The sequence below is a fragment of the Schistocerca americana genome, chromosome 4, assembly GCF_021461395.2.
Source record: "Schistocerca americana isolate TAMUIC-IGC-003095 chromosome 4, iqSchAmer2.1, whole genome shotgun sequence".
In the NCBI taxonomy this organism is placed as follows: domain Eukaryota; kingdom Metazoa; phylum Arthropoda; class Insecta; order Orthoptera; family Acrididae; genus Schistocerca; species Schistocerca americana.
In genome coordinates, this window is record NC_060122.1 from 198,943,149 (window position 1) to 198,949,034 (window position 5,886).

General features: G+C 41.3%; 1 pseudogene; it reads left to right on the plus strand.

The window, feature by feature from the left end:
- Positions 1 to 4,689: 4,689 nt before the first annotated feature.
- LOC124614333 lies at positions 4,690 to 4,807 on the plus strand (annotated as a pseudogene).
- Positions 4,808 to 5,886: the final 1,079 nt, after the last annotated feature.

The following is a 5,886-nucleotide window of genomic DNA, read 5'->3' on the forward strand; positions in this document are numbered from 1 at the left end:
TGATGAGTAGGAATTACTGACTAACATTTCTCTGTCTATAATTAAAAAAACTAAAAAATGATCAGCATGGATTCATATTTACAAAAAAATTAAAGTCAATATATGATGTATAATTCCTTAATCACGTTTATAGCATTCCACAATGCTGGAAGATGTTTACAAAATTATTTAACTTTTTTTACCCTTTATATCGCTCTTACTGGCCACACACTGGCTGAAGCATCATAGGTAAGATTTCAAAATGAGAAGTTGTGTAAGACTACAGTGAGACTAATGCAGTGACAGTCTAATAAAACAAGATCTCTATTCAGAGTGGAGGTATACCTCTATGCGATTCTGTTTCTTCGACATTTGAGACATTTCAATAACCGCTCACTTTATTGATATTCACAAGATACGATAGCACGCCCTGCTTCTTTCCTCATACCACATTGTTATGGGTTAACAAAGAACAAAAAAAATGGTTCCAATGGCTCTGAGTCCTATGGGACTCATCATCTGAGGTCATCAGTCCCCTAGAAGTTAGAATTACTTAAACCTAACTAACCTAAGGACATCACACACATCCATGCCCGAGGCAGGATTCGAACCTGCGCCGGTAGCAGTCACGCGGTTCCGGACTGAAGTGCCTAGAACCGCACGGCCACCGAGGCCGGCTTAACAAAGAACAATTAGGTAAGTTTTTTGCAAGTGTGAACATTACAAATGTTGTGCATACTAGTTTGAAAGCTGAAAATGGACTGACAAGAAGCAGTACCAGTAAGCAAACAAGCATTGGTTTCGGAGTTCCAGCTACATTTGGTATCCATACAAATATAGTAAAAGTGGAATAAAAGTATCCTTTTCACATCATATCTTTGTCTTCTTGGTTATTCGAAAGACATCAACAAAAAAAATTACATTTCGAGACCAAATGTATTATGTTACTAGAGCAAATATGCATTCAAGAACAGAAAAACGTTCGAATTGCCTTCCTTACACAACGTTTTTCCTGTAAGCACTGTAAATTTTAGTATTTAAAACACTTGTTGCTCGCACACGACAGAAATAATGAACAAGAAGCAACCGTAAACAGTAGTCTGCTAATGTTTTGGGCTACTTAAAATGGCGGCAGGCCCCGCACACCCTGGTTGCAAACAACGTACAACGGTAAGTCTGTTGTGCCCCCTTCCTTCTTTTTTTTTTTTTTACCTCCACGTTTTTACCACCGTTTCTTGACCGCATATTGTTCACAAGCTACTCAGGATCGGGTAAAGAATAGTATCATAATGATGAAACATTTTGATCAGTCCGAGTTTTCTAACCCAGTCAGATATTTTGAGGAGATATTACGTAGGAACCATTATCTCGCAAACCCGTACAGTCAATCTGAATTGATACGTATTTGCTTAGAAAAATTGAACTCACATTTGCGTCTCCTGATGTTGACAGGAAGATGCAAGAACGCCCTAGATGCTTTCCCAGGTTTGCTACAAGAACTGGAACTTGACTGCGACAACCATATTATTAGGAAATATGGCAACAAACATTTGAATCCCGACTTTCATTTCCACCGTACGATCATAGAAATTGCGGACGCTCTCTTAAAACTCATTATCATACAGACGCAAAAAGGATTATTCGTATGATACACACGGGGAAACCCAAAACAATCATTATCACGGTAATCGAATGAACAGGCGCTATGAAAACTCGCACAGATATTATCACGATGATCAGAACAACTATAGGCGCAACTCCTATTCTTATGGATACAGTTCTGTTATATCAAGCCCACAGAAGTCATGGCAAAATAGAAACTATAGAGGAGAACATCAAAATGAGGAACATTATCATAACAATAACAAACAACACAGTTAACTTTGGCAAGTAGATCAGGCCCACCGCGACACGTTGAGTTAGATAAAGTGAGAACGTCTATCCCAGCCAACAATCATAGGGCCTTGAGATGACACACAGCAATGACTCACAACGCCGGCAGCTGATGAAATTGTAGAAGGGACTGAAAAATTCGCTGCCGAAACAGTAAACATAGTCCGTCTTGAAGACAATAGAGATATTTTATCATAGGAATCAGATAACACGGGATGCTATTGCACATCATGGGAAGGAAAAAATGTAGTGTATTCAGGTGTTTTTCTTTGCAGAAAACGATTTAAAAGTCAGTATTACGCTGCTTTTTAACACTACCCAATCTGAAAAACTTTTATGGCTACTTAAAAGTCGCCATTCATCTTCCAAAATATTAAAAATATGCCATACCCCAAGGTATACCCGCCCCTCCCCCCGTCCCCCCCCCCCCCCCCTCCGTCCCTGTAAACTATTGTATGAGCGCCCCTGTTGCACATCCTGTAATACATGTTTCTTTAGGTGACATCAATTTGTCTGCTGCTCTTGACTCAGGTACCCCCAATATCTGTGATTAGTGGAACTGCAGTCAACATATGTACAATGATGACAGACTGTCCTACATTACCTTTACGTAAAATCGAACGAACACGGAGTAATGAGAAGTAGCAGAAATGAAAACAGCGAGAAAGTGTCACGAAGTAAATGAAATTAAGGAATTCTGCTACCTAGGCAGCAATGTAACCCGTGACCGACTGAGCAACGAGGACATCAAAAGCACACCAGCACTGGTAAAAAGCGAATTCCTGGACGAGAGAATTCTACTAGTATCAAACATAAACCTTAATTTGAGGAAGAAATTTCTGAGAATGTACGTTTGGAGCACAGAATTGTATGGTAGCGAACATGGACTGTGGGAAAACCGGAACAGAAGAAAACGGAAGCATTTGAGATTTGGTGTTACAGCCGTATGTTGAATATTAGGTGGACTGATAAGGTAAGGAATGAGGAGGTTATGCGCAGAATCGGAGAGGAAAGGAATGTATGGAAAACACGAACAAGAGGAAGGGAAAACAGGGAATAACTTCAGTGGTACTAAAGTGATCTGTAGAGTGTAAAAACTGTAGAGGGAGACAGAGATTGGAATACATCCAGCAGGTTGCGAGTGCTCTGAGATTAAGAGGTTGGTGCAGGAGATAAATTCGCAGCGGACCACATCAAACCAGTCAGAATACTGATGACACAAAAAAAAATGCCTGCATCCGTCCTTGACAAGGCAATTTCCTTTTCGATTTCTTCGTATATTTTTCTTTAACCTGTTCGATTTAGCCTCCGTGAACGATCTACTGAAATCTGGTTTTATAGCATATATTTTCCTTCCTGATCAATTTTCTATTTCCATCTTTCGTCGATCAGGCGAAGTATTTCTTCTTTACCCAGATTTCGTTGAAATTACGTTCCTTGTACCTAAATTTGTCTGTATAATTTCTGTGGTTGCTCTTTTTAGGGACATCAGTTTCTCTTCAACTGCACTTCCTACTGTTACTCCCAACTACCGCGGTATCTGCAGACTTCAAACGCACATCAGCGTTCCTCTGCAACTCGGTACTCACCTTATTTTGCTCATTGATTCTTCTTGACGAATCTCTTCAATTTCAACCTATTCATCAACACTAAATCGTGGTCTGAGTCTGTAGCTGCTCTTGACCATGTCTTATCGCCCAGTATCTATTTTCAGAACCTCTGTTTCACCATGATGTAGTCCGCGTGCTATCTTCTCATTGGCTGTTGAGACTCCAGAGACGGCATCCATTGTCCAGCGTAAGAGGTCTTTATCCAGTATAGATCTGGTCGGTTGACCTTTCCCTAATCCCTCTAAAGTGACTTTGCTAGTGAATTTCTCATATCTTGTTGGAAACGAGTCAAGACAGGAGCTATACTTTTCCAGGATAATGACATCGATTGCGCCACTGAAGATATCGACGTTATCGATCAAAGAGGTTGCGGGGCACGGTAGCTCAAGGTAGACGACCCACCTGGTTCCTCCACCTACAGGCCAAAATCTCCGTACCTTAGTAAATCGTATGTATGTAAGTTCGAAGTCAAGCTGAAAATTAACGACTCCTAGTACTTTATTTGAAAACTCTTATAGCTTTATAAACTTTATTAATATTCTACATCTTTATTCTCCACATCTACATATTTATTTATCAACAGAGCAACCCTGGCGACGAACAAATTTCTCCCAACGAGTGACCAGTTTGTTGATACCGTCAATGTACAATATTTAAGTGAAGTCCTCGAATGTTTTCTTTAAGTTTTGGAAACAGATGAAAAGCGGGTGGTGGCAGATATGGAGGATTATAGATGACAGTAACCCTACGCATCGGTCTGTTGCAGATGGCACAGCGCTCTTGTATGGTCTGGCATTGTCATGCCGAAAGAGACGGTCATCCATGTGTGGACCAACTCTTCGAATTCGAAACTCGATTCACGTAACGACATAGTTACTTCACACAATCATGTTACTCGCTACAAGTCAGGGATTTCTAGCGGCAGAGGGCTCCCAGTATGTAGATGGCTCTGAGCACTATGGGACTTAACATCTGAGGTCATCAGTCCCCTAGCACTTAGAACTACTTAAACCTAACTAACCTAAGGACATCACACACATTCACGCCCGAGGCAGGATTCGAACCTGCGACCGTAGTAGACGCGCGGTTCCGGACTGAAGCGCCTAGAACCGCTCGGCATTATGGCTGGCCAGTATGTAGACATGGACAACAACGATATAGAATGTGAAAAACTTTTGTTTTAATTAAAAGCTTTAATAGTTCTCAAGGCAACGGCCTTGCAGCAGTGGATACACCGGTTCCCGTCAGATCACCGAAGTTAAGCACTGTCGGGCGTGGCCGGCACTTGGATGGGTGACCATCCGGGCCGCCATGTGCTGTTCCCATTTTTCGAGGTGTACTCAGCCTCGTGATACCAATTGAGGACCTACTCGACCGAATAGTAGCGGCTCCGGTCACAGAAAACCATCATAACGACCGGGAGAGCGGTGTGCTGACCACACGCACCTCCTATCCTCATTCTCGCCTGAGGATGACACGGCGGTCGGATGGTCCCGATGGGCCACTTGTGGCCTGAAGACGGAGTGCTTTTTTAATAGTTCTCACATATAACTTCGGATGAATTACGTTTCAGCACGCTCTGGTATGTTCACCATCTCTTCCCAAACTACCTGTTCTATTTAGACCGTTTACTTGCGACCTCGAAAGAGAGACACCTCTCAACGATGTGAAGATGAGGGTGAAGTATGAGAACACTTAGGGACTTCCAACAAATTTTACACATAATTACAAGCCTTTATCGAATTTCTTCTCGTTGACACCCCCACAAAATGATGAAAGGGAGACAGTTTATCGCTCACTACATTTTCGCTGTTCATGCAGTAAAATTGACGCATCAGGCACGACGTTTTAATTTACTACTTCTTTACTACCAACTATATTCGCAAAGCAGTTTGCAGACAGTACACCACTGAATGCAACTGTACAATTATGTCATTGTCCAGCTCATAGTTCAGGACATGTAGTGACATAAACATTGAGATATTTGCTTAAAGTGGAGCGCAAAGTATCAAGACTCAGTCATCCATTGATTCATAATGAGAACATTTAGCGGCATCCAACAAATTGTAAATATAATTTCGAAATTTTCTGAACTATTTCACTATTACGTGCTTTACGTCAAATATTTAAGACATTAACTCATTTGCAAAGTAATCACAAGTATGAAGCTTTTTCATAAGGGGAATTCCGAGTCTTTAAAGAGTAAGGATTTTACTGATTACTTACTATGTGGGGAGAAGCACTGTGGGATTAAGAACAACCTACACCCCATAGGGGTGGGAATGAAAACAGTGTGACATTGAAAGAAAACTCAGGAACACTTGGTGGTAGCAGAATTCCTTAATTTCATATACTTCGTGACAGTTTCTCGCTGTTTTCATTTCTGCTACTTCTCATTACTTTG